Here is a 14815-nt window from a genome sequence, read left to right as displayed (position 1 = left end):
AAAAATCTTCATCTTTTCAAACTAAACACAAATTTGATTTTAAGAAATATCAAAACTGAATTCAAATTACTGCATAATTTGTGAAATTTCATGTCTATTATCTCAAATTAAAACTTGATGCACTATGAGAAGAATTTGAGCCACTGAAGAAATGAGTGCTTTTTCTAAAAATAAATGTAACTGGCAGCTCGTCAGGAATTCAAGTATCTTATGACCTGCCAAGTGCTGCACCTCAATTTGAGTTCCAGAAAAGAATAGTCAAGTGCAAACTACTCTAGTTGAAGTTGATCCAATTGCACTGGGTGACTATATTGTCGGGGAAACAGATAACATTTTTTCCAATAAAGATAAGTGGACAAAAACCAGGGTGTGTTTGATGGGAGCAACAATTAATGATGCTACCAACAGACTGTCAGATTTAAGAAGGGTAAAGAGAGCATGTGGGGACTAATGGTATTAACGAAGATGACCTGACAGTTTGTTAGATCTGGGCTTCTTAAACTTTTTTCATTCACAACCCCATTTATGATTGCGAGTTTCTTGGCGACCCCATATAAATATAAAAGAAAGATAAATTAATATTTTTTGATGATTTATTTATTAGGTAACAATATACAATATAACAATATACATATGAAAATATATAGTTTTAGAATTCGTTTTGAAACATACAAAAATCTAAAATTAAAAATTGCACAAAAAATTGTAAAATTGTATTTATTATAGTTACAAAAATTATATGCCCTATTTTTCATCAAAATTGCATTTTTTGCAATAACATAAATAAAAGGGGATTCTGACCGTCTTAGTTCGCTCGAATATATTCGAACGCAGTCGTTGAGTGGTAAGTATTAAATTAAAATTAAAGTAAAAAATTTAATGAGATGGATGTGCCCGTTTTTTATTGCATAACAAATTAAATCTTGGTGGAATGTTTGACACTGCTGGACGTAAGACCTCTTCAACATTTTTTAGCGCTGAACGATACTGGGATTTAATATGTGTTAAAGCTGAGAAAGTAACTTCACATAAATATGTGGTGTTGAATGGCAGAAGTACATTTAACGCCATATCAGCGATTGTGGGAAATTCAGTTATAGTTCCGATCCAGAATTCAGTCAAGGACTTTTTTTGAAATTGTAGTTTTAAGTTTGAGTCACTCGAAAGCTCAGCAAATTCCTCTTGAGCTTTAAGTGGCAGGTGATCAATCTCACTTAAGCCAATCCAAAACGGCTTTTGAATCCAAACTATTTTTTGGAAATCAATATTTAATATAAAATATGTACGGAACTGTGTTTCTAGCGCTTTTAAGTGATCTACAATAATTTTTGCAATAAAAGTTTTACAATGAATTTTCTCGATTATAAAATTGTCGACACTGGAAAACATTTCGAACGAATTTTTTTCTACCCTACTTTTCCAAATGTTGATCTTTTTGATAAAACTTTCAATTTTATCATTCGAAGTAAATATATCGCAATTTTTTCCTTGGAGAGACAAGTTGAGATCGTTTAATTTCGCAAATATATCTGACAAATAACACAGCTTGGATAGCCATAAGTCATTTTGAAAAAAAGCAGCAAGTTCACATTTTTGTTCGGTTAAAATATTTCGATCTCGTCCTTTAATAGCAATAATCTTCTTAAACTTTGACCTCTTGACAACCATCTTACTTCTGCATGTAATAATAAAGTTGTGTAGTTGGAATCCGTATCCTTACAGAGATTTGAAAATAAGCGGCTGTTAAGGGCATGGCTCTTAATAAAATATATAATCTTAACAGCATCCTGAAGCACATCGTTCAATTCTGGTGCTAATTTTTTTGCTGCAAGGGCCTCTCAGTGAATAAGGCGGTGAGTAAAAGTTATATGATCATAATGAGCAGCTTGAAAAAATGATTTAAAACCAAAATTTTTGCCGGTCATCGCTCTTGCACCATCTGTGCATATTCCACAGCAATTTTTCCATTCTAAACCTTCAGTTTTTAAAAATTCATCAACTTTACAATATATGTCTTTCCCTGTAGTCTTCCATAGGACGACAAAATAACAATTCTTCCTCCACGCTTTCTTTATAAACGTACCTGACATATACTAACAACTGAGCCAATTTAGTAATATCAGTTGTTTCGTCCAACTGAATTGAAAATTTTGGGCTTTCTTTAATCTTGTAATAAGTTGCACTAATTGGTCCTTGTTAATATCAGAAATTCTATTCGAGACAGTGTCGTTCGACAAAGGAATTTTTCGAATATCATCGCCATATTTACTTCCATGTAGTATTTCTACCATTTTAATAGCAGCAGGTAATACAAGATCTTCTCCAATGGTGAGCGGCTTTTTATTTTTAGCAATACAGTATGAAACTTCATATGATGCTAGTAAACATTTTTCACTAACGGTTATAAATTTTTCAAAGGATTTTTTTTCTTTATTTAAAGATTTACACAGTCTTTCAAAATATTCTTTTGGTTTATTGACATACGAAACATGCTTTGATTCAAGATGTCTTTTTAATTTTGATGGTTTCATACTCTCCGGAGCCAATAATTCATTGCAGATCAAACAAAGAGGTTGTTCATTACCCTTTTTTGAAATGTAAAGCCAAATTGAAGAAAAGACTCATCATATTTTCTTTTTCACACATAAGATGCCTATTTTTCAATATTTTGTCCTGTCTGAGAAGAGTTTGTAGCATTATTATCTGTTTCATTGCTATTCTTATTTAAGTTCAGCCATTTATCCATGGCCAAAAATTATTTTGATCCTAAAATACAATAAATATATAAAAATAACATATTGCATATAATAATTGATTTATTAATTACCGAATAAATGAAAAAAAACTAAAATCTCGTTACGGCGGAACACTGACAATTGACTACACTAGAAGAGCGTCAATACTACACTAGTTCACATTACAGTCAGTGTTATTGAATCATAGTCTCACTGCACGTGTGCGCGCGCATTCCTCCCTTTGTTTGTGTGCAGGTGTGTGAGTGTGACTGCACAAATACACATCTAGATGTTATAAAATCGTGTATTTAAATATTTGACATTAAAATCTCTCGCGACCCCAGAATTTTGCTACGCGACCCCAAATGGGGTCGCGACCCATAGTTTAAGAAGGCCTGTGTTAGATAAACACAGTACCATACCGAAAAATTCTGCACGGTAGGTCAGAACATGTATGTGTCTACAATTCTCCCAGAGATGACAGAAGGGATTATATTTGGATTAAATCAAAACTCGAGGGAATTTGCAAGGCTACAGAGGGGAAATTTTTATCAGTATGGCCCACACTTATAGGTAGATGGAATCTATTTTGTAGAGCTGGTATTCATTTTAACTAAGGTGGTGCAAGAAATTTACCAGTATTGTCAAGGATAACTTAAGGGTTTGGGGAAAACTGCTAGTTAGAATAAGAAGAGTAATACTGATCTATCTTTATCTGATGATATTGATCAAAGTAATACATGCACTCACCTCAAAAATCCTTATTTGTTTGTTGCTCCAACAGCCAATGTTTGCAAGCTGTTCATTAAAATGGCTGAATTTGAACTGGTTAGAATAACTAATGCTGACATAATAGGACGAGCAGAAACAGGGTGCAACCTGGAAATTGGGGATAAGTAAAGACAGAAAGGGTGGTGGAATCATACTTCTTATCAAAAGCAACCTGAGTGCAAAAAGAGCTTTTGTTGAGTCAAAAGATACAGCTGACAGCATAGAATCTGTGTGGTGCGAGTGAGTTGGAAGCAAATATATAAGAGTGGCAGTAACCTACAGAACAGAAGATTGTGAAGAATAAGAAGAATCTTTACATGCAAATGGAATGAGTAAGCAAACACAAATGTTTTATTACTGGTGACTTCGATCTGCCCCAGATTTACTGGAATAATGGGAGGAAAACTCACCTTAGGGAAAAATTTTTCTAAATAAACTAGATGATTATTATTTGTACCAGCATGTCAGAGATAATACTAGGGGTGAGAATATTCTCAATCTCATCATTACTCACGAATTGCATAACATACATCATAGGACTTAAAATACAAGAACTGTTGGCAGGTTATGATCATGCAGTTGTCAGTTGGATGACAAAGAAAGATGTTGAGTAGTTAAAGGTAAAGGCACAGATTTTAATTTCAGACGTTTAAAGCAATATATGGCATCTATTAATTGGCCGGATGCAGAGTGAGGGCGAACAGCTGTGAATTCGGGAATATCTTTAAAGTAAAAATCATAGAAGCCACGAATGCATGCATTCCATTACAAAATACAGCAGGAGGAGGATGCCGAAATGGATGAATGCAAAGCTGGCCAGTCAATCGGAGCAGAAAAAGACAGCATGAGATACTTACAGAACAATAGAAAGTACCAAAGCCAACAACAGGTACAAGTTGATTTGTAAGAGTGTCAGGATTGTGATAGAGTGATGGCACAGGGGTAACTTTTGTTAGATTAATCTCATAATAATATTGAGATTGCAGTGTTCAGTTTTGTACTTTTTTTGGAGGTAATGGTGGGAAACCGCTACCAAATGATTGTACATTGCCATTGTACAATCGGTGATTGCAGCTGAATAAGTTTGCAGTTTTTCATGTTTGATTGTTCTACTAATGTCTACACACTAATTTTAGTGTTTCTTTGGATCGATTAATGATAAATTGCAAGATAAATTACAGCAAATACACAGATAAATTCAAGGCTTAACAGTAAAATAGTAAAGTTTTCTTTTCTTTTTTTTTTTTTTTTTTTGAGCTAAAAGGAACAGTTCAAGAACACAGGATTTAGAAGTTGGAATTATTGAAATAGTTGTTTATATTAATATATTTGGAAGTTACTTATTTAATACTAATATTAATCTATTTTGAGTTTTTGATATCAAAAACTCACAAATTTAGGATTTCTACCTTATGGAAGGTAGAAATCCTAACGGTAAATGATCTTCAGATAGATCCAGTGGGGAGGGAGAGGACACTTCACCCCTACTCCCTCCTAAAATTCCTCCATCTCATGGCAATATACGAAGGTTAGGTGAGTTTGTTTATTCTAAAAGTATTGGTCATGAGCAGTTAAGATCTTAACTACATGAGTAGTTAAGGCTCAGTTAATACGAGAGCAGAAAACAAGTGGTGAGTTAATTGAAGTGGAGGGGATTGGGTCTATTCCCACTCCTATTTTGACTATTGATTCAAGTACAATGACTGATGAATGTGAAAATTATGCAAGCACAATAACTGATGAATGTGATAATTCAAGATGCTTCCTCTGTATATGCGATCATTTCTGAAATGCGAAAAGATATCACAAGTTTTCTTTTTGGAGAGGCTGCTAATAAGGTGACTAAAAAAATGGGGATATCATTATGGACAAATGGTGTAATTTGGAGACTGTAACAACTGCACTATTGATAGAAAATAGAGATTAAAAGCCATTAATGAGGAAATTGATAAAAGAGCTCAATTGCTACAGTGTTACAAACTTGATCTGTGGTCACATTTAACAGGATGAAGGGAGGTATATACCAAAGTCAGATGTATATACAGATGAGTTTCTGACTTATAGGTTACATACACAAGAGCCTGTGTGTATCTATGCTTATACTGTGAGGGGTACTATTGAGAAGGGTGTTCCTTCTAGTGATGTTATTAAATCATCTAATAATGTTCTAATAATTAGAGCTTCAGATAACTAGTGATTTGAAAACAAGTTCTGATGTGAAAATGTAGTTACTACAACTCTTAAAAATGATTTGATTTAAAAATGAAATCTTTGCGACTTGTTCATAATCGAGGAGTGGCTGAGAAAAAAGCTACGAAATCTGATTTGGACTGCTTGACTACTATGGCGGCGTTTTTTCGAAGCTGAAGTGATCACTGGCGTTTCTCATAAAGGTAATCCATCAGTCATAATTTATGATGTCCCACGGGATCTTTCAAAGGAGGATATTGTGGATAATCTTTATAACAAGAATTTGGTAGATTATGGTTTCACATTGGAAGAAGTGAAGCAACAAATAGTTTTTCGTTTTACAACTCAGGCCAGGTCATCATTACTAGTTCACTGGGTTGTTAACTTCTCACCTAAAATTTATAAATATGTGTCCTCACTGGACAAGTAGTTTTTGACTTGGAGTTCTCATAAGCACCGTCCTAATATGATAATCACTAAACATTATCTGTGTCTTGGGTATGCACATACTATCCAATATTGTTTGCATGAGTCCCTGTCTGGCGCACATATTTAATGAGTGCCCATTTAACAAGTATCAACTGTAAGAGACGTAGGAAAGAATATCAGCACTCGGTAAGGGACGGTACATGGCCGGAGTACTTACAGGCATTACAGAAGGCACGATTAAGGACTGCCAATGAATAATAGTTATAATATCAAAACTGTTATTGGAGCTAATGATTTGCTTGCTGATTCTCCTGAATCTTTGCTTGCTGGTATTAGGATTATGCAAATTAATGGTCAGCATTCTAGAGCAGTATCGGACGAAATTCAAGTGTCTGCTGAGCAAAATGCTATTGATATTATTGCAATTCAAGAGCCATATACTGTTTAAGTGCAACAGGATATACTCCAAGGTAAATGGGATTTCCACTTACTGCCCGTATAATTCAACCAGTCTCTAAGGAACTTAAAACATGTATTGTGGTGTTAAATAATCAGCTTGATATCACTGTAAAATCAATGGTTTATGGAATAAAATGGCTACTTGTATTTTGGTTTCATATTTGAATTTTTATCGAATTTCTCTATATTGTCCTCCCACAGAAGATTTTAATTTATCCTTGAATTATCTAGAAACAGCTTTAAATTTCTTGGGTCCACAGAATGTCTTAACTTCTGATGTAAATTGTTCAAGGTTTAGGCCTAAATGGTTGTCAAATGAACTGATGGGACTCGTGACAGAGAAGAAAAATGCATGGGATGCATATAAATCATCAAGCGACTCAGAAGCCTATGGCAGATATAAGGTAATCTGTAATCAGGTCACAAAGGAGGTTCGGCAAGCGAAGGCCGTTTACAAGAAATCCTTGGCAAAAGATGCTAAGAAAAACAGCAAGGATTTCTTTATTTATATAAACTCTAAAAGGAAGGGGTGAATGTGATTAGTGCACTTGACATCGATGGTTCGACTGTTGATGATCCTGCACAGATAGCAAACAAACTGAATGAGTATTTTGCATCTACATTCACACATGAGGAATTATTAAGGTTTGAAAATGGCAGAAGGTTATCAAATTGTAGCAGGATACTTAATGATTTTGTAAAAACTGAGAGCAAAGTGGAAGAGAAACTGTTGAAGTTAAACGTAAGAAAAGCACCTGGGGTGGATGGGACTATCCAGTTATATTAAAGGAGGCGGCAAAGCAACTAAGCAAACCCTTAGCCATAATTATGAGAGCATCCTTGGACTCAGGGGAGGTTCCCACGGACTGGAGATGTGCAAATATATCCCCAATTCACAAAGGGGGGTTCGGAGGATGACACGAGTAATTACAGACCAGTTAGTTTAACTTCTGTTCCAGGGAAAATAATGGAGTCGCTGGTTAAAGATGCACTGCAGGATCATCTAGACAAGACTGCAGGGTATGTCTGCCAGCGGCAAAGGTTGATGACGTTGTAGAGCAGATATCATCTTTTAAGGGCTCAAAAGGTGATATAGTTGTACACGTTGGCACTAATGATATCAAGAGTAGGAGACCGGCAGAATTGCTTAACAAGTACAGGTCACTGTTGAAAAAAAGCCGTGAAATAGGGTTGAATTTGAAAGTGTCTGCAATTCTGCCCAGACAAGATAGCAGGGAGTATATGATGAGAGCCTTGTCGATCAATTCGGCCCTGGAAAGATTGTGCAAGGCTCAAGGGGTAGAATTTTTTTCAGCCTGGACTGTACTTGTTAACAGGAGATTGCTTCTACAGGGATGGGATACACCCTTAAATAGAAAGGGTGCAAGGATATTTGCTGATGCTATCGAGGCAGTGTTAGGTGGGTCGGAAAACTGCTAGCTTGGAGGGAGACAAAGACGAATAGATTAACAGTAGCCACTGGCAGAGGTGAAAGAGATTCTTGCACTGCTTCTATTGGAATGAGCAGAAGCCTGAAAAACAAGATGCAGGATATTTCAGAGACTGCTGGGAGTCATTGCAGTACAAGTATACACATGGGTTGTGTTAGGGTAGCTAAGAATACAAATAGGTGCATGTATACTTGCGTGTACACCAATGCTAGGAGTTTAGTAAATAAATTTAATGAATTTGAGGTATTGCTCAAAACATCAAAGGCAGATATTGTTGGGTTATCAGAGACGTGGTGTCACAGATATAAGGAATGCAGAACTGGAATTTGGGGAGTACAACGTCTACAGAAAGGATAGACAGGATAGGAAGGGAGGAGGGGTTATGCTATTAGTTAAGAAATACATAAAATCCAAGGAAGTGAAGCCAGTGGACACTGCTGGACAGTGCAGTGTCGAGTCAGTTTGGTGTGACATAAGCATTGGGAGATCAAAATTGAGAGTAGGAGTGTGCTATAGGCCTAATGACACTGAGTATAATAAGAAACTGTACAGGGAAATAGAGTGGGCCAGTAAATCAGAGAGTCTTATACTCTTGATTTGATTATCAGCAGTGATTCTTCATGCATTAAGAATCTGCAGATAAATGAACCACTAGGTGGCAGTGATCACAGTGTGCTGAAGTGGGATTTATTCAAAGAGGTAACTACCATTAGGGGTAAAGGGAAGGGTTATTGCTTTCGTAAAGGCGACTACGATGGACTGAGACAGTATTCAAATTCTATACAGTGGGACCAACTGATGATGTTACCAACAGCAAATGCAAAATGGGAAGCATTCAAAGAAGTTATCTTGGAAGCTACTAGGCTTTACATACCAACTAAGAAATATTGTTCAAGGTTTAGGCCTAAATGGATGTCAGATGAACTAATGAGGCATATGGCAGACAGTGGTAGAGAATGAAAGGGACCTGGTGGTGGTTGTGCAGGCAAATATGAAGTTCTCTGGGCAGTGCAGATGGGCTGCAAGAGTAGCTCATGGTGTATTGTCAATGATATATAGGAATTTTTCTAGCAGGGATAAGGAGGTGATTATTCCCTTGTATAAGGCAATGGTCAGGCCACACCTAGAGTACTGTATACAGGTCTGGAGGCCTCATTTCAAGAAGGATGTAGAGCTGCTGGAACGAGTACAGAGAAGGGCAACAAGAATTGTGAATGGAACAAAGGGGTGCTCTTACAAAGAAAGGCTTAAGTTTTGCAAATTACAGTGTCTGGAGACTAGGCACCAGCGAGGTGATCTGATAGAGGTGTTTAAAGCCTTGAATGGTTTGAGCATGATCAATGCTGATGGGATTCTTCCTCTCGATCAGAATAATCACCTGAGAGGGCATAAATTCAAATTGAGGAAAGACAGATGTAGGATAGACGTGCGGAAATTTGCCTTTAGCCAGCGGGTGGTTGGTTGGTGGAACAGACTTCCATCCCTTGTCGTGGAAGTTGATAGCCTAAATAAGTTTAAGGCTCAGCTGGACAGATATTTTGAACGAACAGAGGGGTGAAGTTTTTTTTTTTTTCGGCTGATGCTGCATAAGCTTGCTTTCTTGCATCAAATGCCTCTACTAATGCTAATGCTAATTACAAACCTAAGGGAGCATAAATTAAAATTAAGAAAGGACAGATGTAGAATAGATGTGCGGAAATTTGCCTTTAGGCAGTGGGTGGTTAATTGCTGGAACAAACTTCCATCTGTCGTTGTGGAAGTTGATAGGTTCAATAAATTTAAAAAGGAACTGGACAGGCATTTGGAGGGAATTGTGTGATTTTTTTTTTTTTTTTTTTTTTTGGCTGATGCTGCATAAGCTCATACATTTGCTTTCTTGCATCACATGCCACTACTACTACTACTACTGCTAAATACTAAATTTCCACTTTGGTTCGGTAATAAAAGTGGTTGTTGTGGTCATATGTTGGAGGAATTTATTATTAATAACAGCTTAAATGTAATAAACCTACCTCAAGTAGTAATGACCTTTTCCAGCTCTGTTGGAGAATCAAATATTGATGTGACGTTAACTAATTTTCATTTTAAAGCAGTTGTTCGTGATTGGGTGGTGATTACTGATTGGACAACAAGTGATCATTGGGTTCTATTTTTTGTTGTTACTGATTTTTCTAAACCTGGAGATAAATTTTTACTACAGCCAGCTTTAGTCAGATTTTTCATAAATCACATAAACTGGGAATTACTTAACTCCTCCATTTGTTCAGATTTCCCCGAACAGGACTTTTCATCTCTTCACTCTTTTATGGCTATTTGAATTGCTGCCTTATAACACCAGTTATTACGTAAGGCCTCATACAAATCGGCTAGCAAGAAAAAGATCAGTTTAAAGACCTGTTCCTGGTGGACCTCAGAATTGTCTTCTTTAATGAAAAAGGTAACATCAGGCCAGTCGAAATATCAGCATCGATGTAGGGATTGACATTCTGATGAATTGGCTTATTTTTACTCTCAATATATTTCACTCAAACAATATTACGGAAAGCCTATTGCCACAACTAAGTGGGAAACATGGAAGGAGTTTGTTCACAGTGCAGGTAATGATAATCCTTGGGGTCTTATTTAAAAGATGGCTCATAATAAGATTCACTCTTTAGATGTATACGGGATTGTGAAGGAAGATTTCCTGGAGACTACTGCTTGGATGAATACAGTTGTTAAAGTTATTCTTGACAGACTATTCCCGGTGGATGATCTAATTACTGATTCTGTTGTACATTCAAATATTAGAATTGCAACTTCGCTTTATACCACCAATATCCAGACAGAAGAATTTACCACTGATGAGTTAACCTCTGTTGCTAAAAAGATTAATATTAAGAAATGTCCAGGGATAGACCTGGTTGAAAATATATTTATTATGTGATTTTTAAAATTGTATCCACAAGTGCTGCTTTTGCTTTTTAAAAAATGTCTCCAAGAAGGTCTCTTTCCTGATATGAGGAAAATTGTACTTTTAAAACTAATTAAAAAACCAGATAAACAGGCATTAAATCTCATAGGCCTATTGCAATTTTGCCAAATCTTAGGAAGTTACAAGAGCATCTAATGACTCTGTGTGTTACTGATTTTCTTCAGTCGAAAAATATGGTGTCCTCTAATATGGGTCCTGTGTAGGAAAGTCCTGTGAAGGTACACTTGTTGAATTTGTTCGCAGCACTAAGTGTTCAACATCAAAGTACACGATAGCTACAGTTGTTGTTTTCGAGGGTGCTTTTGACTCTCTCTGGTGACAGAGTGCTATCGATTGGTTACGATCAGTTGGATGCTCTCAGCAACTATATGACCTGTTCACAAGCTATTTCAGTAATCGTCTTATTTTAGTGAAATCTAAATTTCAGGTTTCTAGAAAAGTTTCACGAGGTTGTCCCCAGGGGTCTATCTTGGGGCCTCTTATATGTTACAGGATTGGATATCCCATTGTTTCAGTAGTACTAAAATCATCGCTTATGCCAATGATCTTACTATCGTAATTCATGGCTCGACTAGATCTGCTATCAAAAGTAATGCCAATGAAAAAAAGCCATGAATTAGGGTTGAATTTGAAAGTATCTGCAATTTTCCCAGACATGATAGGAGGGAGTATATGATGAGAGCCTTGTGGATCAATTCGGCCCTGGAAATATTATGTAAGGCTCAAGGCGTAGAATTTTTTTTTCAGCCTGGTCTGTACTTGTTAACAGGAGAGACTGCTTCTACGGGAATGGGATACACTTAAATAAAAAGCATGCAAGAATATGTGCTGATGCTATCGAGGAAGTGTTAGGTGAGTCGGAAAACTGCTAGATTGGAGGGATACAAGGACCAATAGATAAACAGTAGCCACAGGCAAAGGTGAAAGTGATTCTTGCACTGCTTCTATTAGAATAAGCAGCAGGCCGGAAAACAAAATGCAAGGTATTTCAGAGACTGCTGGGAGTCATTGCAGTACAAGTAAACCCATGTGTTGTGTTAGGGTAGCTAAGAATAGAAACAGGTGCATGTATACTTGCATATACACCGATGCTAGGTGTTCGGTAAATAAATTTGATGAATTTGAGGTATTGCTCAAAACATCAAAGGCAGATATTGTTGGGATATCAAAGACGTGGTGTCACACAGATATAAAGAATGCAGAACTGGAATATGGGTAGAACAATGTGTCCAGGAAGGATAGACAGGTTAGGAAGGGAGAAGGATTATGCTATTAGTTAAGAAACACAAAATCCAAGAAAGTGAAGCCAGTCGAAATTGCTGGACAGTGCAGTGTTGAGTCAGTTTGGTGTGACATAAGCATTGGGAGATCAAAATTGACAGCAGGAGTGTGTTATAGGCCTAATGACTCTCATGAGTCCAATAAGAAACTGTACAGGGAAACAGAGTGGGCCAGTAAATCAGAGAGTCCTATAATGGGGGATTTTAATTTCCCAGATATTGACTGGAATTTGTGGGCTGGTCACTCACACACTAGCAAGGCTTTTGTGGATTTACTGGATGATTGTTTTCTACATCAGCATGTTTTCGGGAGGCAACTAGAGAGAGTAATACTCTTGATGTGATTATCAGTAGTGATTCTTCATGCATTCAGAATCTGCAGATAAAGGACCCACTAAGTGGCATTGATCACAGTGTGCTGAAGTGGGATTTACTCAAAGAGGTAACTACCTCTTTGAGTAAATGGGGGATTTTAATTTCTCTTATAATGGGGGATTTTAATTTCCCAGATATTGACTGGAATTTGTGGGTTGGTCACTCGCACACTAGCAAGGCTTTTGTGAATTTATTGGATGATTGTTTTCTACATCAGCATGTTCGTGAGGCAACAAGAGGGAGCAATACTCTTGATGTGATTATCAGTAGTGATTCTTCATGCATTAAGAATCTGCAGATAAATGAGCCACTAGGTGGCAGTGATCACAGTGTGTTGAAGTGGGATTTACTCAAGGAGGTAACTACCATCAGAGGTAAAGGGAAGGGTTTTTGTTTTCGTAAAGGGGCTATGATGGTCTGAGACAGTATTTAAATTCTATACAGTGGGACCAACTGATGATGTTACCAACAGCAAACTCAAAATGGGAAGCATTCAAGGAACTAATCTTGGAGGCTACCAGGCTTTACATACCAACTAAGAAATATTGTTCAAGGTTTAGGCCTAAATGGTTGTCAGATGAACTAATGAGACATGTGGCAGAGAAGAAAAATGCATGGGATACATACAAATTAATGGGTGACATGGAAGCCTATGGTAGATATAAGTTGGTCTGTAACCAAGTCACAAAGGAGATTAGGCAGGCAAAGGCAGACTACAAAAAATCCTTGGCAAAGGATGCAAAGAAAAACAGAAAAAGAGTTCTTTACATATTTAAACTCGAGAAGGAAAGGGATGAATCAGATTGGTCCACTGGATATTGATGGTTCAACAGTTGAGGATCCTGCTCAGGTGGCTAACAATCTAAACGAGTATTTTGCATATACATTCACGCATGAGGAGTTATTCAGGAAGGAGAATGATGTAGGTAAAGTAAACATTGGCAGTGAGCTGGATAATTTTGTAATAACTGAGAGGAAAGTGGAGGAGAGATTGTTGAGGATAAACATAAAAAAGGCACCTGGGGTGGATGGGATCTATCCAGTTATATTAAAGGAGGCAGCAAAGGAAGTAAGCAAACCCCTAGCCATAATTATGAGAGCTTCTTTGGACTCAGGGGAGGTACCCATAGACTGGAGATGTGCAAATGTAACCCCAATTCACAAAGAAGGATCAAAGGCTGACACAAGTAATTATAGACCTGTTAGTTTAACTTCTGTTCCAGGTAAATTAATGGAGGCACTGGTTAAAGAAGCACTGCAGGATCATCTAGACAAGAATTCAGTTATATCTCAGACGCAGCACGGTTTTGTTAAGGGCAGGTCTTGCCTGACCAATTTGATTGGATACTATGATGTAGTCACAAAAAGAACTGGATGTAGGGAATAACTTTGATATTATATATTTGGATCTTAGAAAGGCTTTTGATACTGTTGCACATGGAAGACTGCTGCACAAATTGGAGCAGTGTGGCATTGGAGGTAAATTGCTGCTATGGATAAGGGGATGGTTGAGTGGCAGAAGACAGACAGTGGTAATCAATGGACACTGCTCAACGTGGACTAATGTCATTAGTGGAGTTCCTCAGGGTTCAGTGTTGGGTCCGTTGTTGTTTTCGGTGTTTATGAATGATATTGATGATGGGATATCAAGTTTAATGTCCAAGTTTGCAGATGATACAAAGGTTGGCAGGGTTATTAAGGACACTACTGATGCTATGCTGCTGCAACAGGATCTGGAAAGATTGAACAGATGGGCTGAGAGGTGGCAAATGAAGTTTAACATTGACAAATGTAAAGTACTACATATGGGAAACAGTAACCCCAGAGCAACGTATCAACTCTGCGGTACTACACTGACAGTGGTGGAGAATGAAAAGGACCTGGGGGTAATTGTGCAGGCAGATATGAAGTTCTCTGAGCAGTGCAGACGAGCTGCAAGAGTAGCTCATGTTGTCTTGTCAATGATATACAGGAATTTTTCTAGCAGGGATAAGGAGGTGATTATTCCCTTGTATAAGGCAATGGTTAGGCCACATCTTGAGTACTGTATACAGGTCTGGAGGCCTCATTTCAAGACGGATGTAGAGCTGCTGGAACGGGTACAGAGAAGGGCAACAAGATTAGTGAATGGAACAAAGGGTTGCTCTTACG

At 37.3% G+C, this 14815-nt stretch overlaps 1 protein-coding gene across 1 annotated transcript in view; it reads right to left on the bottom strand.

Annotated features, from left to right (window-relative positions):
- Window positions 1-14815, bottom strand: part of RPA1 (replication protein A 70) — a 358941-nt gene that overhangs the window by 139094 nt on the left and 205032 nt on the right. The window lies entirely within an intron of this gene.

This window comes from Mastigoproctus giganteus, chromosome 5, assembly GCF_048544385.1.
Source record: "Mastigoproctus giganteus isolate SK-2022 chromosome 5, ASM4854438v1, whole genome shotgun sequence".
NCBI lineage: Eukaryota > Metazoa > Arthropoda > Arachnida > Uropygi > Thelyphonidae > Mastigoproctus > Mastigoproctus giganteus.
This window is presented reverse-complemented; position numbering and strand designations above follow the sequence as displayed.